General features: G+C 35.8%; 1 pseudogene; it reads left to right on the top strand.

The window, feature by feature from the left end:
• The first annotated feature begins 24982 nt into the window (after positions 1 to 24982).
• LOC113360396 lies at positions 24983 to 26305 on the top strand (annotated as a pseudogene).
• Positions 26306 to 26925: the final 620 nt, after the last annotated feature.

Genomic DNA, 26925 nt, shown 5'->3' with positions numbered 1-26925 from the left:
TCAGCATCAGCAGCAGCTTGGCAGCAGCAACAGCAGCAGCAGCACAAGTGACAGAGAAGGTAATGTAGCAGCAGGGAAAGCAAATAGTAATGCAGCAGTGCAATGCAGCAAGGCAAGTGCACAACAGCAGTGACAGAATGCACAAGCAAGGAAGAAAACAGCAAACAAAATGAAAGATACAACAGGGCAACAGTAAAAGCAAAGAACAAAACAAGATGAACCAAGGCCTAAGGCCAAGGGCAGGGGTGATAAAGAAACTGAAATGAAGCAAGGCTAGGCTAAGGCAAGAATACAGGCAATCACAAATAGAATGGGAAGAAAACTAGCTTGCTATGAGCACTAGTTTCTCCCAATGCTCAATCAGCACATTGCATACAAGCATACACAAGGAATGGCAAGAAAATCAGCTTGCTATAAGCACTGATTTCTTCCATTGCACAATTAGTTCAAAGCTTCACAGATGTATCTAGCCTAGCATTCCTTCAAATGTAACAACACATTAAACACAACAGTGAACATGTAACAAACATCAACAGGAATGAAATGGGAATCAAAACATGAAATTAAACAAGCACATAACAAGATACATTTAACAGGATACTAACATGACAGGACATAAGCATAACAGGAATTAAACACAACATGAACTGAAATTGAGCTGTAACTGAAAATTGAAAATTAACAGAACTTGGAAGTTCTGGATGTAGGCTAATCCAAACATACATAACAATTAACACAAACATTAACAATAAACACAAACATAACAATTAACAGGACATGAAAGTCCTGGATGCTGGCTATTCCAAGCATAGTTTCTAACACAACCCCCACAGTCTATTTATACCCCCAAATCCCTAAATTATACAATTAGGGTTTATAGAAAAATCCCCAAATTCCAACAGTGAAATTAGCTCACCTAATCGTCAAATTGACGTCGACCCATCCTTCCTCTGACTCTCCTGATGTTATCCACGCCTCCAATTGCAACTCTATTTCACCTAATTTGTCAATTTCACCTCTAGGGTTCCTGACATGGGAGAGGCGTGAAATTGAGTGATTAGGAGGACATAGAGTTGGTGAAAGGGGAAGTAATGATGTGGGTTAGGGTTGTTGAGTGATTTGAGAGCTCGTATTGAGCTGGTGGTGGTGGCAGATGGAGTGGGTGGCGGAGCAGGTGGTGTTCAGTTGCAGAGGGGAGGTGATGGAAGAGGGGCTCGATGGTTTGGGAGAGAAGGGGGTGTTTGGTTAGGTGGATGGGTTCGGTCGCTAGGGTGTTAGGCGGATCTACCGAGTCTTGATGTTCTGTGACTCCGAGTCACTGGATGCGAAGCTGGTAGGTAGATCGGACGGTGATGTGAAGTGAAGCTTGTAGCGACCGTCAGATTTTTTGATACAACGAAGTTAACGGCTCTAGATGGGGTTAGGTGTTGTAGTGTAAGGCGGAGATATCAAACGTTGATGAACAGCAAGGGAGCGACCGTTGGATTCAACTACCATCTAATCTGAAGGCTTGGAATTTCAGCGCTGTGGTGCTTGGCAGAGACTTCAGATTTTGATGCTCTATGAAGGAGCGACCGTCGGATGCTTCTGAGAACTGATCTGACGGCTGAGAACGGAGGCGCTTTTGTGTGTAGAAAATGAGGTTGTGCGCACCATTCTTCGCGGCTTCCTTGCGTAATTTCTCCCGGCTTTTCACTACTTTTCTGCTCTTTTCGCTCCGCGACTCATCCGAACTTTATTTATTACCTAAAAATGCAAAATTAAGTAAGAAAAATATTTATTCTTGAAAACAATGAAAATACAGAATATGGGATAAAATGTAGAATTAATGCATAAAAGATGAGTTAAATGCCAACAAAAAGGGATAAAATATACAATATTTGGCACTCATCAAATACCCCCAAACCTGAATTTTACTTGTCCTCAAGTAAAACAAAACTAAGGAAATCCTAACTATACCACTGTCGCTGGTCTCTCGAATGCATTTAGCGTATGCACTAAGCCTTTTAAACCACTAAGTGTCCCTAGTGGACGAGTGAAGTCTCGTGAAGGTTTACCAGAGGTGTGCCTACAAAACCTAAGGACAAAATATAAGCTCATATTCCATCAAATGTGACATGTGCAAAACAGTTAAGCTCACAGCAAAATGGAGATGTCAATCTAGCTATCGAAGGCACAATCCTAGCACTGATAACAAAAAAAGACATGTGATAAGAGTGTAAAGTGTATCTACACATGTGTAAAGAAAGATCTGAAGTTATGACTACTAATCACCAAGAGATAGTTTCTCAGGCTAAGAACTGAGGTCGAAATCTAGCTAGCTGTCCGGACTTTACGAGAACTGTGAATGAGTTGGAGGTATTTCACAATTTCTCGCGTTGTACATCAATGGCATACACCCTCCTTGCTTATTACCATAAAACAAAAAAGATAACTATTTACATGACTCTTATTTACATTGACAATTCTCTTTTTATTTTTGGAACAAGAGATGATGGAATACTTGATTTTTTTTGTATTTTTCTGATATTTTTTTTTTTGAATATATACATCGATTTTTTTTTTTTTTTTTTTTTTTTTTTAACATAGAAACACTTTTGATACATAACAAAAAGAAACAAAAGATTACATGACACTTTGCAAGAGGTAGCCCTTTTTGATGCACCCAGTTAAATTCGATGGTTGTTTTTCTTAATGCAACCTCCACCTTCTATCCCAACCAACCAAAGAACAAGCTAGTCAAGTTTCGTTCAGTATTCTAAAGTGATTGGCAATCGTAACTTCCTATCAAACACCTTGAAGATCGAGGCCATACATGTATTGGTAGATCGTGCGCGTGCAAATTTCTTATCACTATGTGAATTGTGCTAGAATCAGGGTGCCTAAATATCTAGACTAAGACTCCTAATAAAAATACATATTTGCACAAGAGTCAACATTTCAAGGTAAATGAGCTCCATTTTTTATGATTTTTCATTTTTTTAATTTTTTTGAATTTTGATTTTTCAATTTTTTTTGGAATTTTTCAATTTTTTCAAAAAGAAGAAGGAGTTCGTTTTCAATTATGGCAAATTATCGTGGTATCTACTCTATACCCCCAAACCTAAACTAAACATTGTCCTCAATGTTTCAAAATATGGAAAGAATTAAAATGCATCATATGGAAAGGGACATGCTGAGTAGAGTAAAAGGAGAGAGAATACCCGATTTCGGCGAAAGCAGAATTAAAACTCCGTTATTCAAGGCAAAAATCCAACATATTTCAGCCGAGATCATATTGGATTAGCAAAATATATACAAAAGGAACAAAAGGGTTTTTAAGAAATTTTATCTACTGGATTATATACAAAAATTCACCATACACTAACAATCTAAAGAGTTGAGGATCAACCCAAAAGAAAAAGTGTAGAGACATGGAAAGTTTCAAAACACTAAAATTGGACTTAAATGGGAGAAAAATAAAACTTTTTTTTTTTTTTTTTTTTTTTTTTTTTTTTTTTTTTTAGAAAAAGAAAATAAAATTTGGTTTTTGAATGGGAGCAAAGGAAATTTTTTTTTTTTTTTTTTTTTTTTTAAATAAATAAAATAAAATTTGGTTTTTGTATGGGAGCAAGCCCACTGTGCAAGCCTCTAATGAAATGGATGGAAGGCTGCGGCCCACGAAACACTAAGTTTTAATTTTGAAAGTTTAATTTGGCCCAGTTGGTTAAGGCCCGACGTTTGTTTTAAAACTTTGGTTTCGAGGTCCACTTTCGAGTGGAATACAAGTCCAATTGATGCTTACAAGCTCAGCTGGGTTTAAACCCAGAGTTCAAAATACAAGTCCAATGAAAGAATTTAAACAAGCCCACAAAAAATAAATACAAGCCCACAAATAAATTATTACAAACCCAAAATAGAAAAATAAAAAGCCCAAAAAAATTGGGTTAATTATTACAAGCCCACAAATAAAAAATTGGAAGCCCACAGGTTGGGTTCTCTTAATGAAATGGGTTTAGGCTTACCTTTTTAGCACAGCCCAGCTGCTCTGATATTGTTGCAAAAACCCAGTTGGGTTTTGGTTCTTTTCCTTGGTGGCGTCCCAGCAGAGGAAAAACAGGTTCAGAACAGCAGGTCCAATAGCAAATGAAATGAAGCAGATGCAGATGCAAATGCTATGAAATGAAATGCAAAATAGCTAAGAAAAACACAGATAAAACACAGCACCAATCCCCGGCAACGGCGCCAAAAACTTGGTAGGCTTCTAAAAGGTCCTAAAAAATTATAACCGCAAGTGCACGGTGTCGAAAGTGGCAAATGTGCAAGTACGGGTCGATCCACAGAGATCGGGTGTGTTTTGGAGTTTTCTAGCTATTTGGGTTCCTAAATTGTTGTTGGGTTTTGAAGCCTTTTGGGCTTAAAGTACTAATGGGTTTGTTCACAATAAAAGGAACTGAGCTTGGGCTCAGTTGGTCTTTGAAATGCAAATTGGGCTTTGGCCTTACAGTGAGTTCAGGTTTTTGGGTTAAGCCCACAATTAATTGAATTGGGCTTTAGCTCTAACCTATCAATACACTAGGCTTTGGCCTTAATGAAATTGGGCTTTGGTTTTGGTCTTCTGATGAGCCCAAGTTGTGCTCTGGGCTTTTGGTTTTAGAAACTGGGCTTGGTTAATGAGGACTGGGCCTTAGGCTTCACTGAAGTGAATTGGGCTCAGTTGGATTGGATCTGAGCTTGGCTGCAGGAACTGGACTTGGCTTGGCAGCAGAAGAAGTGGCAGGGCAGCAGCAGCCTGGCAGCAGGCTTGGCAGCAACAGACAAGGCAGCAGCAGCTTGGCATCAGCATCAGCAGCAGCAGCAGCTTGGCAGCAGCAACAGCAGCAGCAGCACAAGTGACAGAGAAGGTAATGTAGCAGCAGGGGAAGCAAATAGTAATGCAGCAGTGCAATGCAGCAAGGCAAGTGCACAACAGCAGTGACAGAATGCACAAGCAAGGAAGAAAACAGCAAACAAAATGAAAGATACAACAGGGCAACAGTAAAAGCAAAGAACAAAACAAGATGAACCAAGGCCTAAGGCCAAGGGCAGGGGTGATAAAGAAACTGAAATGAAGCAAGGCTAGGCTAAGGCAAGAATACAGGCAATCACAAATAGAATGGGAAGAAAACTAGCTTGCTATGAGCACTAGTTTCTCCCAATGCTCAATCAGCACATTGCATACAAGCATACACAAGGAATGGCAAGAAAATCAGCTTGCTATAAGCACTGATTTCTTCCATTGCACAATTAGTTCAAAGCTTCACAGATGTATCTAGCCTAGCATTCCTTCAAATGTAACAGCACATTAAACACAACAGTGAACATGTAACAAACATCAACAGGAATGAAATGGGAATCAAAACATGAAATTAAACAAGCACATAACAAGATACATTTAACAGGATACTAACATGACAGGACATAAGCATAACAGGAATTAAACACAACATGAACTGAAATTGAGCTGTAACTGAAAATTGAAAATTAACAGAACTTGGAAGTTCTGGATGTAGGCTAATCCAAACATACATAACAATTAACACAAACATTAACAATAAACACAAACATAACAATTAACAGGACATGAAAGTCCTGGATGCTGGCTATTCCAAGCATAGTTTCTAACACAACCCCCACAGTCTATTTATACCCCCAAATCCCTAAATTATACAATTAGGGTTTATAGAAAAATCCCCAAATTCCAACAGTGAAATTAGCTCACCTAATCGTCAAATTGACGTCGACCCATCCTTCCTCTGACTCTCCTGATGTTATCCACGCCTCCAATTGCAACTCTATTTCACCTAATTTGTCAATTTCACCTCTAGGGTTCCTGACATGGGAGAGGCGTGAAATTGAGTGATTAGGAGGACATAGAGTTGGTGAAATGGGAAGTAATGATGTGGGTTAGGGTTGTTGAGTGATTTGAGAGCTCGTATTGAGCTGGTGGTGGTGGCAGATGGAGTGGGTGGCGGAGCAGGTGGTGTTCAGTTGCAGAGGGGAGGTGATGGAAGAGGGGCTCGATGGTTTGGGAGAGAAGGGGGTGTTTGGTTAGGTGGATGGGTTCGGTCGCTAGGGTGTTAGGCGGATCTACCGAGTCTTGATGTTCTGTGACTCTGAGTCACTGGATGCGAAGCTGGTAGGTAGATCGGACGGTGATGTGAAGTGAAGCTTGTAGCGACCGTCAGATTTTTTGATACAACGAAGTTAACGGCTCTAGATGAGGTTAGGTGTTGTAGTGTAAGGCGGAGATATCAAACGTTGATGAACAGCAAGGGAGCGACCGTTGGATTCAACTACCATCTAATCTGAAGGCTTGGAATTTCAGCGCTGTGGTGCTTGGCAGAGACTTCAGATTTTGATGCTCTATGAAGGAGCGACCGTCGGATGCTTCTGAGAACTGATCTGACGGCTGAGAACGGAGGCGCTTTTGTGTGTAGAAAATGAGGTTGTGCGCACCATTCTTCGCGGCTTCCTTGCGTAATTTCTCCCGGCTTTTCACTACTTTTCTGCTCTTTTCGCTCCGCGACTCATCCGAACTTTATTTATTACCTAAAAATGCAAAATTAAGTAAGAAAAATATTTATTCTTGAAAACAATGAAAATACAGAATATGGGATAAAATGTAGAATTAATGCATAAAAGATGAGTTAAATTGCCAACAAAAAGGGATAAATATATACAATATTTGGCACTCATCAATACACTGGTTATTCTGCCTCCGGGCCCTTTCGACAGACTCCTAGAACATCCTTTCAGGATTCACTGGTCTTGTTGGCCCATCATATGGACACACAGTTGATTCCTAGCACATCTCTGTAAGATACGTTGGTCAAAGACAAGTGAGCCAAAGTCTCGCAGAGGCATTAATTGGGCGTACAAAGTCTTTTTCTCTCTCAAGACGAGTCTCGGCTGACTATAGAGCGATTCAGATCCGTTAAGAAAAACTTCGAAGAGATTTTGATCCGTCTGCAAAATCTCGGAGAGATTCAAATCTCTTCCCAAAATTTTGGAGAGATTCAAATCTCTCTGCAAAATCACGGAGATATTTTGATCCATCTGAAAAATCTCGGAGAGATTCAAATCTCTCTGCAAAATTACGGAGAGATTTTGATCTATCTGCAAAATCTCGGAGAGGTTCAAATCTCTCTGCAAAATCGCAGAGAGATTTTGTTCCGTCTGCAAAATCTCGGAGAGATTCAAATCTCTTCGCAAAATCTCGGAGAGATTCAAATCTCTCTGCAAAATCTCTCCTCAAAATCTCAGAGAGATTCACATGATAGGCACACGCCTTACCTAGTGCTCAAGCCTATTTCTCATCCTCTTAAACACACTCACGACTAGTAAATTGAGCCTGAACTATACATGTCTATCCAAAAACGTGGATAGGCTCTCTTGAGCTCCGCATGCTCAACAAAGGGACCCACAAACAATACTACGGTCTTCACATGACATATGTGACCGGCCATGGAGAAAGGGATATCAACCTCAGCTCCTCTCACACTCTGCACACGATTCCTGAGGAATTACATGCCTTTTCACGTGACTCATTCTAGTCATTCTCGCAAACCAAAGAATATCTCTCTATCTTGGCCAACTCGGCTAAAGAGAATATTTATCTCTCAATACATCATCACAAAGGCTGACTTAGCTTCACACGAATGGGGGGATATCAATTAGGGTTTTGGTCTGACGGTCTACGGCACATGTGAGGAATACTCGGCTTATTTATCACCGCAGAAGAGAGTAAAGGCGGTGGAATAATGAGATAAACTCAACCTAGTTTATCCCTATTCCTGAAGAGACGGGAGAATTTCTCCGCACGGCACGGAAAGCAATACTTATCTTCACCGACTTGAGATTAGAGAATTTAGCTATAAATAGGTCATCTATTTTCCAAGATACGATCATCTTTCTCATAACCTCTCAGAGCAATAACTTGTTCTATGATCTCTCTCTCTCTTCATTTGCTTCCCTCCCTAAGACCAGCCCTAATCATTCTTCCATGTGACTGAAGCAGCCTTTGAACGGCCATTGTGCATGGTTTAGGCGAAGACTGTTCTTGCTCAACCTCCCGTAACTCACTTTCAGAAACACTAGAATCCCACTTCTAGCCTCTCTCAGATTTTAGGTAACTACAACAACTACAGAGAAAATAGTTGGATTTGGCTTCACGAATCCCAAATGAAGTCTTTTAAGTCGTTAATCTATAATGGTTTTGGAAAAACCTAGGTTAAAGGAGAATAGACTCTAGTTGCAACTAGGACACAGGAAAGTGTCGGGATTAGGTTTTCCAGTTGCTAGAGTTCTCCCTTATATAGTCTTTTAAATCAGGGTTTGCTTTAAATCAAAGCTAAGATAGCTTAGTAACAAAGCATTCAATATTCACCGTTGGATGAAAACCTGATTTAAGATTCAAGCTAAGTCTGCTTAAAACCAAAGCAATATCTCTCCATCGTTAGCTGGTCTTAGCTTGTTACACACAAATGAAATATACCTTCATTTATATATGGGTAACCGTACCTAAACGTGTATATTGAGTTGGCTCAATAACAGTTAACCGACGTTAGCCATATGAACACTTTTGTCTTAACCACATTCATCTAACACATCTAGATCAACTATGATGATCAATCAATCATGAAAGATAATCAAATGAATCTAATTGTGTTTCACATATATTTGTTCAATTGTTCACTATATCATAGAAATATATGAACCAATTGAAAAAAAACGGATTGATTCGTAATCGTACAAAGTACTTATATAAGAATCAATTTATAACATTAAAGCACGTTTGCAAAGATTGCATTCCTTTTTGTCAAAAAAAAAATTGCATTCCTTAATTCATAAATGTATTTTTCCATGAGTATGAAAGACATACTTAACCGATTTTAGAACTTTAACCACTAAGTTTGCAAACATGTACGCAAACTATAGCTTTCGGACTTTGGTCTTGTCCAGCCGTTTCCAAAGGGGTATTCGAACAGCAGTCCCTGACCTAACTCGGGTAGAACCGTTCGCATACTGGTATGCAAACAAGGTTCCCGGACTTTACAGTTAAAACCGTTCGCATATTAGGTATGCAAACAAGGTTCCCGGACCTGAATCATACCAAAACAGTTTGCATACTAGATACGCATAATGTATTGTATCCAGCCAAAGGTTTTTGTTATAAACTCCCACTTCAATCGTTGAAACATCCTTAGAAGACGACAATAGCCGTCTCACACAAACTATTAACTTATAAGTAATTTTCAAGTGATCGAATGATCAATACGAAACTTTCCGAGTTGACATTAAATGATTGTCTCATACAAATCATGTAAGATGTTTCAAGATAATTTTTCATATGATCATCTTTTGAATTATTATTTAGCTTCCAACAAATAAATTGTTTCCAACTAAACTCGTCAAGAATATGATGAACGTAGCTAAAGCAAAAAAAGATTCCAACACATGTTTCTAGAAATAGATAAGCGAGATAAACTCGGCTCGAAATATCAAATGTGTATACTATAAAAGTCTATATAGTTATACGACTTAGTATGATTAGGAGATAGAATAGAATAGACTTCTGAGTGATAGATAAGTTTTAGTCTCCACATACCTTTTGTTGATGAAGTTCCTCCAAGCTCTCCTCAGTAGATCTTCGTCTTCAATCGATGAACGCCGTGAAGTCTAAAGCTCAAATACACATTCTATCCTAACCCGAGACATAGCTATAAGTAGACTAGAAATAAAGACTTATAGTTTTGATCAACTAAACTTGACAAACAAGCTCGAGATAGCAATGCTTGCGAGTTCGACCGAGCAATGCTCTAACAATACCTTTTATCTCCTCATAATATGGCATATGCATAAGAATAGTGTTATCGTCATCAGTAACCAAACACGGTATCTCAGAGATTAGATCTTCATTAATAACAAGTTTAGTATTATAAGTCATATTAGTAACACTTCCTTAATCTGAGATCTACTTTCAACCCAAATATCATTTTCATTTTTGATAGCATGAATTATGTTTCTCAACGCTCTAGTTATCACAATACCATGAATAACCAGTGTTTTTATCTCCTAATTTGATTAGTTTATCACCACATTTGATTTTCAAAAAATATTCATTTATATTATACCATTTTTCCACCTTCAGACTCAATTTTCTCAAAGTTTCAGACTTATCTGCAGCAGACATGTTGTTACTAAAGTTTTCAAACTCTTTTTTAGCATGTTGAAGTATGAAGTGTATATTACCAAACCGGTTGAAAAGACGAGGGTACCCAAATACACCACAATCTTTTTGTTTCAACCTATAAGTCCTCTTACCGAAAGTGATCGTTTATGGACAGAGTCGAGACAATACATCTAATCGGTTCACACTTTGTGTGATTGTCTATGGATATGAGATCGAGACAATACGACTACCAAAGTGTGATACTTGATAATAGGTTCGGACTTAACTAAACTCTATAGGATCACTATCAAGTATATCGGAGTTAATGTTTGTGTATTTTATTTTATTATAATAAAATAATTATAATACGGAAATCAAAGTAAAAGACACAACAAAATTTTGTTAACGAGAAAAACTGCAAGTGTAGAAAAACCCCGGGACCTAGCCCATAATTGAATACTCTCAGAATTAAGCCGCTATACAAAATCTACACCAACTTCGTATAGTTGAGACCAAGCAATTACCCCTAGTTCACTCAGTTTCCTCAGTATCCATGCGTTTCCGACATCGAAGGTCATGCACTGGTACAATTCCTTTGGATCGTATTCCAAACAGTAAGGAATAACAAATCTGTTTGGTAACAACTCTTTTGATTCTTTCAGGATAAAGATATCTCAAGTCATACGCAAAGGCTCTTCCGTTTAATCTAATAAACTCCTTTGCCTGGTTAGATCAATATATCCAATAATTACCAAAGCAGTTAAGTTTAAATTCGCAATCAATCAGTATAGATATCAACGAGAAACTATAAAGCGATGTCGATCTCACGCAACTAATCAATTGAATAAATCATATTCAAGTTGGATACCAGCTGATCAAGGTTTGTGCACACACAAAGATATGAGAACTAATAAGAAATCTTTTTCATCTTCAAATCTTCTTTAATCTTCAATAAAAACCTGCACAACAACACCACTTGAATATCTTGCGATCAATCACACACTCAACGGAGTCTTTAACAATGGATTATCACAAGATGTCTTTAGATCTAACAACAGTTCTAAATATCCCGTCGATACTTCGATCTAGTTTGAGTAAATCTTATATCAGAAGAGAAGATTCTCAAGAATAAACAAGCTAGGTACAATCAAAGTTTCAACAACCGTTAGTCAATCAAATCAATCGAAAACTAATAACACTGCAATTATCTAGTTTCCCACCAACGGTACTCGTAGAGCTTCTTGATCTCACATAAGTCTTTAAACGAGCGGTCGTAAGAGATTTCACCTAATTAGGGTACTTTCCTCTCCGAATAGACAGCTCCACCAGAAACAACAAGAAATGAAGTTTGACTGGCTCTTAGGATATTTTTCTAGAAATGTAAACTTAGGTACTTATAGACCAAGGATGTTTGGACATCAAGGAATTTCCAAAATCGAAAATATTCTCAAGATATGCAATGAATGGAAAAATTCGGTTTTCCTAATTCCAATAAATGCTTGTCCAAAATTTCCGAAATCTCTCAATAGAAAATTTCCAATTAGTAAATGCACATAATAATTTTTATTCTTTAGAGATATGCATTTAATTGATGGTAATTAAAGCATACAAAACCAAAAACCTTAATTAAAAGATTCTCAATTTATTTCGGCACAGGATCTCCTTGAGTACTAAGGAATATCTTTGAACAATAAATGATAAGAGTTATTGTATGTGTTCAAAGTATGTTGACATCTCTTCACTGTAAATCCTTATTCATATTTACATGGATTTACATTCTTGGAATAGGTTATACCACACTTCCAAACAAGTTTAGAATTGGTTGACCTGCATTCCAAGATAACTATGTGATTGATCAAATATCAAATCACATACGTGGGTTCAATCTGTTCTACCAATCACTAGGACCGGTTATACCTTAATATGGAAATACTTGTGATCAGTCACACAAGTTACCAGGACCGGTTACATCAGTTACCAGGATAGGTTCCATATTCCCATAGTATTGCTTGTGATCGGTCACACCAGTTACCAGGACCGGTTACCAATTACAAGGAACGATTACTCAACAGTCTATGATCGTTCACACCAATTATTAGGATCGGTTACAACAATTACTAGGATCGGTCACACGAATTACAAATATCGATTATACCATCTCATGGTGATTACTTAGGATCGGTTACACCAATTAATAAAAACCAGTCATATCAAAGCATAAGTCAGGCATTGTGATTAGTTATACCAAGATACATAACATAGTTATGATTGGTTCTACCATCTCACACATATTGGTCATCCAAAGATTTGCAATGAATAGACGAACCAATAAGCCTAATGTAAAACATTGTTTCCTAGGATGTAATCTTCACCATAACTCATTCACATAATCATAACAGTATATACAAGATTATTTTAATGTTAATATCTACGAAGTTCAAAAGATAAGCATTATACTTCGTAGTCTAATTCCCTAATACTATGATCATACAAATATGACATGTCACATCCCTGGAGTATTATACAATATGTACAGTATATACAGCTTCGCAGTTATGTTTTCAATATAGCACGACCTGAAATATACGTTAGGAATGAAACAGTTCATGTCAATGTTAGTAACCTCAAGTGGAAGGATGATGTCGTCGTTGTTGTTCGCTACTTCTTCACATTCTTCAAGTCTTCAGAGTAATACTTGAATGTCTCAACATTCCTAGACTTTCTAGTCTAACCAAAACAAAGTTGATTCTAGTATATAATCAAGCGACTTTAGATGAGTTTTGACACACTAAAATATGACAACCAAACTTGACATACCAAAGCTTGGTGAATTCAACCGAGATATGCTCTAACAATCTCCCCCTTTGTCAATTTTAGTGACAAAACTCTTATTACATATGGATAAACAAATTACATAAGAATTCATTTTACATACGCTTGATTCATTTTGCATATATTCAATCAATAAATGTCGTTGTTGACATTTGAATAACAAAAGCTTTTACTCCACCTAAAGGTAAGCTAGGTAAATATTCGATCCGAACATCTTTGTTATTCCCCTTTTTGTTGTCAGAATACTACAACAACAATATGATATATTTCTCCCCCTTAGTCAATGCTTTACTCTTTCGTCAGATATAACGTTTAGGCACAATTGTCCTTTCCTTAGTGACTGCAAATCACTTGTTTACTCCATATGTTTCTCCCCATTTTTGTCACAAAATAACAAATGTTAGAGAAAATAAAGGACAAACCGAAAGGATCTTACAAATGTAAAAGACTTGCAAACAACCTATAAAAGTTAAGCACGAAGGTTCCACATACTACTTTAGATAACAAATATTAAAACCGAAAATACAAGTAATTTAGTTTTAATATCATATCAAGGAAACAATTGCCCGAAGCAATTTTCCCTAATAGTTTAACAAATCGACTAAGAAACTTAATTCCCTTGTTAAACCGATTGCGTATGCCCAATCACTTATTTCGATAAGACCAAAATAAAGATCAAAATTAACTTTATTTATCTCATCAGTCTCTATTTATTTAGACAATAACTTAGACCTTTCTCTTTAGACAAGACAAACACTAGGTTAGTTAACTAGTTTTTCTTGTCAAGGCACTCGATTAGGCTTGAATAACCGAATCCTCCAATTTGATAAGTCTAACTAAGATCGAAATTAACTTAGTTTCTCTTATCCGGAATCGATTTGGACTAAACAAATGATCACGTATTTCGTTAAACCATAAACAATACATACAAACCAAAATAAATTGACTTGCACAATTATTTTCTTAACCGGAAGAAATTAAAACAAACATGGACATTATAGTACCGCAATTGCACCGAATTTCGTTAAGCAAAAACACTTGATACCAACAATAAAGAAGATACCAAACAATAAGCCAACTAAATTGACACAATTTTTCTTAACCGGAAACAATTGAATCATACATACATAATAGTGGAACATATCAATTGTACTGAAATTTTGTTAAGCAAAAGCAAAATATATGCAATATAAACAGGCTTTTCTTAAACAGGAAAACGATTAACTAACAATTTCGTTACCTCATATTTCACAGCCTCTTTTCCCCAGAAAGATATATCATTAAGCGCAAGTTCAAATAAGAACTCTTCCCCAGTGTATTGTCATCATCTCGCAAGAACAAAAGAACAACAACAAAAGAAACCTTTACTAGAGAAAAGTTGAAACGCTTTTAACTAATGCGTGCCAATAGAAAAATTTGAAAACCCGAAACACATATGTTAGGTTAAACACAACTCATGTAAACATAAATTGATTCAACATATTGTGACTTATCACATATGACTTTCAATCGGAACACCTTATGATCCTTTTATAAAACCTACCAACATGGGATAGAACTTAATCCCGCTAAATTAAAAAGCCACACAAACCATAAGGGTCACATCATATGAGATCGGATATTAAGGTTGATGAAAACCGAAATCAGATATCCCATAAACCGAGTACACATAGTAAAAATATAAACATTCATTCACGGACTATGTAATCAGTAACTATCACGAGAAAAATTATAAAATAATAATTTTATTCATGGGTAATGATAGATTTATTCATAATAGACCTTATACAATACTTGAAGTAAATCAAAACACTGATGTTTATTTTCTGTTTGAGATTTTAAGAAGTAGAACACTCCTTGTCTTCAAGTCCTTTTTAACACTCTTTTTCTATTTCTGATTCTTGGTTACCTTCGCCCTTCCAAAACTCTGCATCAATGTTCAGAATACCTTTCAGAATTTTTGGATCTTTTCGAGTAGCAAAGGCTAGCTGTTTCTGAATACAGTCTAATTGTCTACAAAGTTTTTTAAGATGAACCAGACTTGTTGTTAGAAATCTATGATTTTCCTTCAACGATTTTCTTTCTGGTTTGACCTCAAACCATCTAACTTATGGTCTTTTTAGAGACAACATTAGTGTTTCTCATGTCATTAAAGTCATCTCTCATGATTGCTTCACAGGTTTTGGTAATTATACGTGGAAAACCGAGATGCCTCATGGTTCCTGGAGATGAAATAGAATCCGATATCTTGATCATTTGACTGATAATGATTCCACATAGATCGATTTACGAATCTTCTTTCATCAGAAAGTAGATAAGTTCTTGGAAATCCTTATTTTAAACAGACTTATCTCTTATACTTGCAAATAGAGTTGATATAACAAGTTTTCTGAAAACCCTTAAGTAAAAAAATATATCTTTGGTTGGTAATCTACCATCTTCCCAGTCAATCTTTTTTCTAATGAGACGTGTTGAAATGGTATCATGTTCAATTTCAACTCCGGTAATCATGTGATTACATTCCACATTGTACTTGATGATGTTTGAAATCATCTTACGATCGACATAGTAAATACCACAACCTACAAGAGTAACAAAGGTAATTTTTTCATGATCAATATTGTGAATATTAGTATAAAAAATACTTACCAAATCAGATGAATATTTTTCAAAATCAAAAAATTTCCTCCAATTTCGATCTTGAACAAACTTCACATAATCATTATATCGGACTTCTGGATCAAATCTCTTTTCAGCGATAAACTCTATTCTTTTGAGAGTTTTGTATTTCTCAAAACATCAACTATCAACAAAGGAGATGAATTCATGTTTATCTTCTATTTTTTAAGGAAATCTAATCCTTTCAATCTCATCATATCTAACAAGATTGTTAGAAGATTTGTTATTTCTTGATTTCCTCTTTCTCATATTTTCAAGTTTTGTAGAAATCTAGAAAACCCTAGTTTCTGTTCCGAACAACTTCTCCCAGGATGTTTGTGAAAACAACACACAATAATCTTCTTTTATAGGGAGTGAAGACAACAATTTTCAGAAATAACTAGTTTTAGGAAAACCTTTCAAAATCGGAAATCTTAATTTGTGGGGAGACAAATCCGATTTTGCAACTAGGTCTTTCTTTTGGAAAACCTATTTTTCTTGGACTGAATCTATATTATGGATCAATTCTATATTTATGTCCAAGTATTTGTCAACTCTAAATTTACTAGAACTTGATAATTTTTGAAATTCATTTAAGAATTTTCCAACAGGGTATACAAGAATACAATTGAACATAAAAATATATTTGCAAAAAATATCTTTAGAATCACAAATCCAATAATACTTTAAAAGATCACTTGCTTCATTAAAACAGTTGTGGGGTGTATGAAGCAATCCATTGTTAATACAATTATTAACTGAAATATCATTCCTTGTAATATTACAAAGATCCCAAAGTTGCATCCTAATTGGCGATACATTGACAGGTTTAGATATGAAAATGTGCGCATACATATTTTGGTAACCAATCCAAAAAATATATTTAAGATCCCAATTTTTTAAAGAACAAAATAGTCATGGTTCATACATAGAAAAATCTTATGTGAAATATTATGCATTTTCGAGATAAAACATGTCACATAGAGTATTGTATCATTGTTACTAAACTGGTTAGTATTTAATATCATGAGATACAATTCTATGACAGCCGAGGGATTATGTAAGTCGTTCAAGACATACATAGACCTAATCCAAATTCCTAACAAATTTGGGAACAAGAGTATCATATACTTCATTCGTGTCTTCCACCACGAGTCTTTGAAGTAGTCAAATCCTGCTACTACGTTAACTGATTCAGGCATTAGATTCAATCCTTATAGGTTGGATCGCACCAAACATAGATTTCTAGATATTTTTGTGTTTTCCCGCTCTGATACCAATTGAAAAGACGAGGGTACCCAAATACACCACAATCTTTTTGTTTCAACCTATAATTCCTCTTACCGAAAGTGATCGTCTTTTTGTGTGATTGTCTATGGATACGAGATCGAGACAATACGACTACTAAAGTGTGATGCTTGATAATAGGTTTGGACTTAACCAAACTCTATAGGATCACTATCAAGTATATCGGAGTTAATGTTTGTGTATTTTGCTTTATTTTTTTTAACTTCCTTTTCCTAAGCCATTTAGAGAATTGCTGCATGATTCTAATAACAGTAAAAGTCCTCTCAATTAATGGAGCAGTGTGCACATTGGGTTGATGGGGAGCAGATAGTTGCTTTTTAAATTTACCATCCATTTACAACCATTCATCCTATCACAAGTTACTGCTTATCATTATTAAGCATATGCACAGTATTTAGATAAATTGCTTCATCTATAACAAACGGCCAAGAAATCTAGGCCCCAAGTAATACTAATAGCATAGCTCTGTTTTTGGGGGAGTAGAGTTTTTCATATTCAAATGCACTAACATATTTATTTTTAAATATTTGCAGGAAAAAATTGATGTTAAAACTTAGATCAAGTGTATGAAGGTTGTTAGAGCATCGCTCGATCAGACTCAAAAGTTTTGGTATGTCAAGCTTGTTATCAAATTTAGTTAATCAAATATATATCTTGAGTTATAATCTACTAAGGTCAGTATCGTATTAGGAATTGAGCATGGTAGTTGGGTAATGAAATTCACCCATTGACATTAAAGATACAAGAATGAAGAAAAACAAAGACATCTACGAGAACTTCATTAACAAAGGAATTTGAAGATTAACTATCCTATTTACTTATGTTTTCTACCATTCTATCTACTGAGACAATGTCGTATGACTTTAGTACTATGATGAATATTTCAAAGAAGAAATCTCGAGTTCAATCTAGTACTTGATAAATCTCGAATGATTAAATTCAAACAATGAAAAACTTATCGCAATAGATTGAGAGCAATTTATTGTTCAACATATCGTAATTGCTCAGAGATTTCAGTTGAGTCATCAAGTCAGTTTTATATGTTCTGATTTAGTCAGTACACGAAGTTGGAACTTATACATAATAAGACTTTATGAATTATTCTCTTACTAACTCGCGTACACGAGATGATTTGGTCAATTCGCGAACTGGTTGATTTTGAGATGTTCCTGGATATTTTTGAATCCTCAAGTACACGAAATGATTTGGTCAGTATGCGAACTTACGGATATGAAAAGTTTCATAACTATGAGACAAAAATCTTTTCACAAACTATTTTGAACAGTTCACGAACTGCTTTAGTCTTTATGAGTTATTGAACTTCATGATTGCTTTGATGGTTCACGTACAACTTGACCATTGTTCTTCAGCTAACTATTTGGTGCGCAGAGCTTATAACAATGGATACACGGAAGCATATTCTTTTTTATTATTCAATGAAAACTTCTCAGATGCTTGCATGATCAATCTATATTTGGAAGTTGAGCTTACCTGGTGTCAAAGTAATTTGTAAATGTGGAAACTAGTTCACGAACTTAGCTTTGATTGTAAGCTACCTTTCCTTGTTCATCATTACATATAAAGGACTCTCTGCAAATTAGAATCCCAATCCCTCCACCTATATGTCATAGTTGAGGCTAGAGTCGTCAAGTAAAAACCTAGGTTTCTTCGTGATTGTATTACGTTACGAAACTTATAATCTCCACTAGTGGATTCGTGAAGCCAGGTCAGACTATCTTTTACCTGATAGTCTATAATCTTATCTTGATCATCAGAATTTTTGCATACACTCTAAGGTTTGTCTCTTCTATTATATGGCCATTCAAAAATTGTCGATCAGGGAATAAGATTGATAGAAATTACAACGTAATCTTTGTCTTGGATAATGTAATTCTACAAGTTTCACATCAACTAGATTGATCTTGCGGGATATAATCGATTAGGCATATTTGTAATCTTTTGCAGAGAGTAAGTTAAGTTATCCTAATTGGATAAGGAGGGATAAATTACTCTCTGCAACAAAAAAAAAAAGGGTACCTAGCTCAGCTGGTCATCCCCGTTCCCCAAAGTTTCATGCGTTCCAGGAGGTCATAGGTTCGAGCCCCCAATGGCGTAATATTGCAGAAATTAACATAAAAGGTAGAGTTAGTTTGCCCCCGTTGTGACACAATCTCCCCCCCCCCCCCCAATCCACTTCGGCTCCCTTGGATAGGTTACCCATGAGGCTCGCTGGTAGGCTAGCACAACAACCTATTCAATTAATGTAGTAGTATGTTGCTGGAGCTTAGCTTGTTAGGCTTCCAACTAGTTAATGTAATACCCTTTATCCAATAATAAATAATTTTAACAAAAAAACAAACAAAAACAAAAAAAGTTATCCTAATTGTTGAGGTTTGCTTGATATACTCTTTACCTAGAAGATCCCTCACACGCAAACATGTTTTTATTAACTTGATTGTATATATTTTTAAAAGATATCAATAGGCTATATGTTAGAGGAAGCTTAGTTAAAAGTCTTCAATTAGGGTGAAGCAACTCCTAGGGCTATAAAGGAAGTTAACTTGAAAACTCAAGTGTGTAGGATCACGTTGGATCCATAGACGTAAGGAGCACAACTGAAGTATTTGTAGATGCTTAATAAAACGGGCTTTCAAATTGGACTAGGTTGCGGGGTTTTTCTGTATATTGTTGTTTTTCTTCGTTAAAGCTTCTGGTGTCTTGTGTTATTTATTTTTGCATTATATTGTTTATATTTAAATATCACAGATAGTATGTTAAACAACCCAGATATTTTTAAGATCCAACTATATAGAACCTGTAAGACTTGATTTTGTGAATTGGTGTCTTGAAATATAGATTACAAAACTTTTTTATTATTAGATTCTGGTTTGTGTACAGTTTGGGTGCGTACTAGGTTGATTCTAGGATATTAATTTTTGAGATGGTCCAAGGAACTTGTTTCACAATCCGGTACGAGAATCTTTCTATTGATCTATATTGATTGATTGTAACAAGTTTTGTCCATACAGTTTTCCAGCGATAAAGTTGGTGGCATAATTGGTATCTTCTCCTTTTCAATTGGTGTCGCAGTAGCCAAGCACTGAAAATACCTAATAAGTTTGTGTTATTATCAATCTGGAATCTATGGACAAGAGTTTTTATCTTTGTTACCACCAAGCTTCGTTGGCAAAAATACGTATGGTGAAAAATAGTTATGCTTTACTTCTTACAAGCTCGTAATTACAATGTATGGGTAAAGGTTGTTGTTAGAGCATTGCTCGGTTGAACCCACAAGTTTTTCTATCTCAAACTTGTTTTCAAAGTTAGGTGATAAAAAATATATTTTGATACCGAGTCAAGTTTTGGATAGGTTAGAATTGTAGTTGAGTATTAGAGATCATCCTTGAAGAGTGAAGATCGACGAAGACATTTGGAGAACTTCTATATCAGGTATGTGAATACTGAACCATTTTATTTTACTCACTATACCATTATTATATCTATTGAGGCTATGTCGTACGGCTTATAGTAGATTAACAAAGAAGATGTTTCGAGTCAAGCTTGTCTTGTGAAGAATCTCAAAATATGATTTAGCAATTAGATGTTCAAAGGTCCTTAACAATATTAGTTTTATGAATTAATTTGTGGATCAATTGAAAATTGTGCATGCAAATGATTATATCACTTGGGAATGTTTCAAACATCATAAGAGAGAAATATGAACTTAATGAAATTTCTACTCAGGGTAGGTTTGCGAACAAGTTCGCAAACCATAGATATTTGAGATTAGAAATACAAGAAGGTTGGTGAACCAGTTCGCAAACCACAAGTTCAGTTGGGTACAATTCACGAACCCGGTTGGCGAACCGTGGTGAATTGATTTTATAAGTTGGATAAATTGTCTAATAGTTGGCGAACCCAGTTCATGAACTGTGGTGAACTATGTTCGGTAGACTAGTAGGGTTTGCGAACCCGTTTCACGAACCGTAGCACCCTAACTCGTGAAAAATCCCTACGGTTGGTGAACCGTTGTACCAACTTTCCCGATAATGTTTAGCAGATGCTTAAGAACTTATTATTTTAATATGTTTAGCATTGCTAGAACCCTCTTATCTTAAACAGTTCTAAGACTTCATTGATCAGTTAAACACTTATGTGTGTGAACTATGATTAATTTCTTAAGTGTTTAAATGAACATCAAATATATTTTAGTTCTTTGGCAAAGTTTCCAAACCGAAAAGTCATTATACACGGTTCAGTAACCGAACCTATGTGTATAGTCTTCTATTGTAGTTTGAAGACCTATTTTGTTTGTTTGATTCTCAAGTTATCTTAGCTTGAATTCTAAGCTAACCCTGGTTTTTGAAAATTATAAATAAAGTATCTATGTCAACTGGGAAACTCAATCCCTGACACTTTGTGTCCTAGTTGATTCTAGAGCCGCCTCTATTGACCTTTTAGGTGTACGACTAAAAACACTTCGCTTGGGGATTCGTGAAGCCAGGTCCGACTATCTTTACCTTTATAGTGCGTGTATCCTGATCTTGCTTTTCTGTTATCGAGGTTTTCGTAATCTCTTTCAGGAAAGATAGATAGTAATCACAAAGTTCTCTTCGTCTCAGACTTCGTAATTCCTCAAGATAGATATCTAAAGACTGATCTTAGTTAATCTTTCGATGATTGTTCTTGAGAGGTGGTTAAGAATCTATGCTGCTCTTCGGTAGTCGTAAGTTCCGGATTTGTGAGGTCTGCTAGCTTGTTTATTGCTAAGGCAGTCTAGATTTTATTTCAATATCGAATTATATGATTACCATATCCCAAAGGTCTGCATATCTTTAGTTATTACTGAAAAAGCGTGGGTCCAACAACCACACCCAATATTTCGCTTAGCAATATGTATGGACAAACTCCAATATAATTCCAAGAGAATCAACTAGACAGTCAGACTCAATTAATGAAAATATATCCAAGAGTTATATCTCTGTTTCACAATGTAATCAACAAATCAAATAGACAGAAATCCGCGAGCCTTATTATTATGTGAAACAACTTGAACGGTACCAACGACCAATGTTCAAGTGTCAATCAACAACCAAAGGTTGGATTCTCTAATTGATTGAACTATGCACAACCTGTGATATTTCTATTATATAACAAAATATAATGCGGAAAAGAAATAACACAGACACCAGAAATTTGTTAACAAGGAAACCGCAAATGCAGAAAAACCCCCGGGACCTAGTCCAGATTTGAAAACCACACTGTATTAAGCCGCTACAGACACTAGCCTACTCCAAGTTAACTTCATACTGGAATGTAGTTGAGCCCTGATCAATCTCACACCGATGAAGGTATAGTTACGCTCCTTACGGCTTTGAATCCCAGCAGGACTCTACGCACTTGATTCCCTTAGCTGATCTCACCCACAACTAAGAGTTGCTATGACCCAAAGTCGAAGACTTGATAAACAAATCTGTCTCACACAGAAAAGGCTATTGTATAGATAAATCTGTCTCCCACAGATAAACCTATGAGGTTTTTTTCCGTCTTTTGATAAATCAAGGTGAACAAGAACCAATTGATATACCGGACTTATATTCCCGAAGAATATCCTAAAAATATCAATCACCTCACAATAATATTTATCGTATGGTAGCGAAACAAGATATTTTGGAATCACAAACGATGAGACGAAGATGTTTGTGACTACTTATTATCTTGCCTATCGTAGACTAAATCTCGAACCAATCTTAGGGAAGATAGTACTCAATCACGATAGAAACAACAACATCAGATCACGCAACTACAGAGAAAATAGTTGGGTCTGGCTTCACAATCCCAATGAAGTCTTTAAGTCGTTAACCTACAGGATTTCGTGAAAAACATAAGGTTAAAGGAGAATCACTCTAGTCGTAACTAGTATCACACATGAGGTGTGGGGATTAGGTTTCCCAGTTTCTAGAGTTCTCCTTTATATAGTCTTCAAATCAGGGTTTGCAATCAATGCTACCTTTGTAACAAAACATTCAATATTCACCATTAAATGAAAACCTGATTAGACTCAAGCTAATATCTTTCAACCGTTAGATTGAACTTAGCTTGTTACACACAAATGAAATGTACATTCATTTAGATATGAGTAACCAAACCTAAACATGTACACAATGTTGGCTCAACAATAGTTAACCGAAGTTAACCATATGAACACTTTCATATCAACCTTATTCATCTTAACCATAACTAGTTCAAATGACTTAAGTGAAACTAGTTCTAGAGTTGTTCAATTGTTTATATTCTCATAGAAGTATACAAGACACAATTGAAGCAAAATCAATTTTGATTCACTCGAATCAAGTCATGAACATTATAGCCACGGTTTCCAAAAGATTGCATTCCTTATTATATAAATGTATTAGTTCATGAACAAACCGATTTTAGAACATCATCCACCTATGCGTACCTAAGTTGTCGGACCAAGTTTGGGTTTCGCAAGTACGCGAACTGGTACGCATAGCATCCAAACTCAGCAGAAATTCCCGGACCTGAACCTTACGCCAGTACGCGTACTGGTTTGCATACCAGGTTCCCGGACTTTCTCAAAACCAACAAGTAAGCATACGGGTATGCATACCATGGTTCCCGAACATGGATTACATATGTGAAAGTACGCATACTATGCTTAAATCCATTTGTTCTAAAATCTATTTCAATCATTGAAACTTTCTTAGAGGATGACAATAGTTGTTTTCACTAACTATTAGCATCAAAGCGATTTTCAAGTTATTGAAATAATCAATATGAAACATTTCGAGTCAACATCAAATGACTGTATCACACAAATCATGTAAGATGTTACCAGGAGATTTTCATATGATCATCTTTTGACTTTCGTCAAGAGTATAAGATGAACCTGGTTAAAGCGAAAGCTTACCAACACATATTTCGAGAAATATGTGAGCAAGTTAACCTCAGCTCGAAATATCAAATGTGTATAATCGAAGTCTATATAGCTATACGACTTTTGTCTCAAATAAGAGATATAGTAGATAGAATTTTGAGTGATATATGAGTTCAAGTCTCCACATACCTTTTGTTGATGAAGTTCCACAAGCTCCTTTTAGTAGTTCTTCGTCTTCAATCGATGAACGTCGTGAAGTTTAATGCTCAACTACACTTTCTGTCCTAATCCGAGACTTAGCTATAAGTATACTAGAAATCAAGACTTATAGTTTTGGCAACTAAACTTGACAACAAGCTTGAGATAGCAACGCTTGCGAGTTCGACCGAGCAGTGCTCTAATAATTATATTAGTAAAATACGTGGATGTATGCTAGCTAATATTAATTGCAATCTATGAGAAAGATCGGTTTAATTGTTGGAATACAATTGGTATTTGCTAATTGTATAAATAAATATATTCATATATTAAGGACTTTTGAAATTAGTAATATCTTGTTTTCCAAGCAAGCTTTGGCCATAACACTATAAATAGTGCAGTCTTACATTCTTACAAACTCATCCCTTGACATACATCTTGATTGATAGTGTGGGAAGACAATTGTTAAGAGATATGAGTAACTTAGTTAGGTGAAACATCTTGTGTTGAGTTCGTTTAAAGTCTTCTTTAGGATTAAGAAGCTTTTAGTAGTACCGTTAGTGGGAAACTAAAACTACCTAAAAGGAGAATTATTAATAGATTTGATTTAAGTTTTTAAATTTTGATAGTAAGAGATAAGTTAGTACTTTTGCCGTTTTTAGACGTTCCATAAAATGATAGGGCCCCAAATAAATGGGGTAGGCCCAAATTAGCCAGGCAGGAAAGGAATTTCATAGACAAAAAAGTTGTTTGTGTTGCCGAACTGATTTTCGACTTCCGAAAAGTACTTTAACTCGTTTGAAGCAAAAGCGAATCTCCTTGCCAAACACCCTCATGGACATGTTTACATTGAATAAGTTCTCTTTTCGCTTTCTTACCTCTGTAAATACTTCCCCATGTTTACAAACAACAAAAGGCAGCAAGAATGGACAGGGCGTAACAGCAGCCCCAGGTTACAATATACCTTCAGATAGTACTACTTCTTCGTAATTCAATCAATCTATGGTTCTTCAAAATTTCAAAGTATGTGTAAAAATTGATTGATTTGATGGTGATCATAGTGAATCTTATGGTTAAATATCGGTATTCAAGTGTTTGAATCGAAGAAATTTCTATGTGACCCCTTTTCTCTCTTTATTGTAGGAGTTGGTGAGTGAATTTCAGAATGCTACTGATGAAGGTAATTAATTGATCTAAACAAATAATCTGCTTATCGTACTATACGCGTTTGATAATTTTCCTGATTGAATAATATGGTTTTATTATGATGATACCTAAGGCTGAATTATTTCCCATAATGCATATGGGTGAACATAATTATATTTCATTAGCTAATTACTTCAGTTAATCAGCGAGTTTATGCAAGCTTCAAAAATGGACTCGGATGATAAACATGTCGCGGGCTTTAATGACTTTATTGTGTTGTAGAAACAAAGGAAAAAGTAGTTGCACACTTAACTAACTTTGCCTATGATCCCTTCAATTTCACGTTTATGCGCCAGGTAGGTATAACATCAAGTTGGATTTGTGTAGGCATGAATAAGGAAGTAATACTGAGTACCTTATTTTTTTGGCTTTAACAGCTTAACGTTTTGGATCTGTTCTTGGACTGTGTGACTGAGCCAAACGAGAAACTTGTGGAATTTGGTGTTGGTGGTATCTGCAATGCTTGTATTAGTTAGTTGACTAGTCCAATCCCATCTGTTAATACTTACTATACCATAACCCCACCCTGTATGTGCTCTTATGTGTTCTTCTCGACAGACCCAGCAAATGCTGCTCTTATTTCTCAATACGATGGAATTCCTTTGGTTGTATAATGCTTATCTAACCCTTTTAGAAATACTGTAAGTTTCTAGACTCAACTATCGTTTGTTTATTAACTTTTAATATTTGGTAGATCAGGTTGCATCTAAACTAAAAAAGAACATGTGCTGAAGATTTGAATTAGCATAAACATAATCAAACAGTGTTGTGTTTGAAGCAAATTTTTTGATTTTTTTTTCTCCGTAAGGTGACTCGATAATTAACTTTATGGACATGTGAATTATGCACTTGGAGCTCTTTGTTATCTTTGTAACCCTGTGAATAAAGAAGTGATCTTGAAGCCTGAAGTAGCAGAAGTCTTAGAAAGATATGCTTTAGCTGGAGATGTAAGTGTAAGCCTTAGCAATTTGTCCAAGGCATTCTTGTAAAAGCACAGACCTGGACAGACATGAGACGCAGGACCATACTGACATTGCTCGTGACTGCAAGCATTTTATAGGTTCTGCGAGGCGTTCAATGGTCCAAATTCTAATTGCATATAATCGAAAATGCGGAATTTGTTTGTGCCTATCAATGCACACCTTTTTGGTTTCTTATATAAAGAAAATTTGCTGCAAAGACTAATTCATTTTGTGTTCTCTTGTGCCTATCAATGCACACCCTTTTGGTTTCATATATAAAAAAATTGCTGCAAAGACTAATTCATTTTGTGTTCTATTGTGTCTGTTTTGTTAAATATCTTTAAATTGTAAACTGAATCATTTTGGTCGACTTCAACAAGCAAAGTAGTGATCAAGCACCATCAAGATGGTCAAAGAGTATAGTCAAGCACCACCATGTTGTTTAAAGGGTGTGGTTGTATATCAAGAATACATAGCATAGTTTGGATAAATTTACATATGTAAGTGGCGGTCAGGATTTCACCTTCAATACATAAATCTACAGCCAAGGTGAAATCTATAAATCTAACTCATCGAAACCTTCATTAATTCAGCTTTTGCGTGATTCAGAGGGAGGCAGAGAGTTTCAAAGAGTCTTACACCTTGTTTGTTTGCAGCTGAGTCATCTGAGT

The sequence above is a fragment of the Papaver somniferum genome, chromosome 3 (genome assembly GCF_003573695.1).
Source record: "Papaver somniferum cultivar HN1 chromosome 3, ASM357369v1, whole genome shotgun sequence".
In the NCBI taxonomy this organism is placed as follows: domain Eukaryota; kingdom Viridiplantae; phylum Streptophyta; class Magnoliopsida; order Ranunculales; family Papaveraceae; genus Papaver; species Papaver somniferum.
The sequence above is the reverse complement of the archived record's forward strand: the minus strand, read 5'-3'. Positions and strand labels throughout refer to the sequence as shown.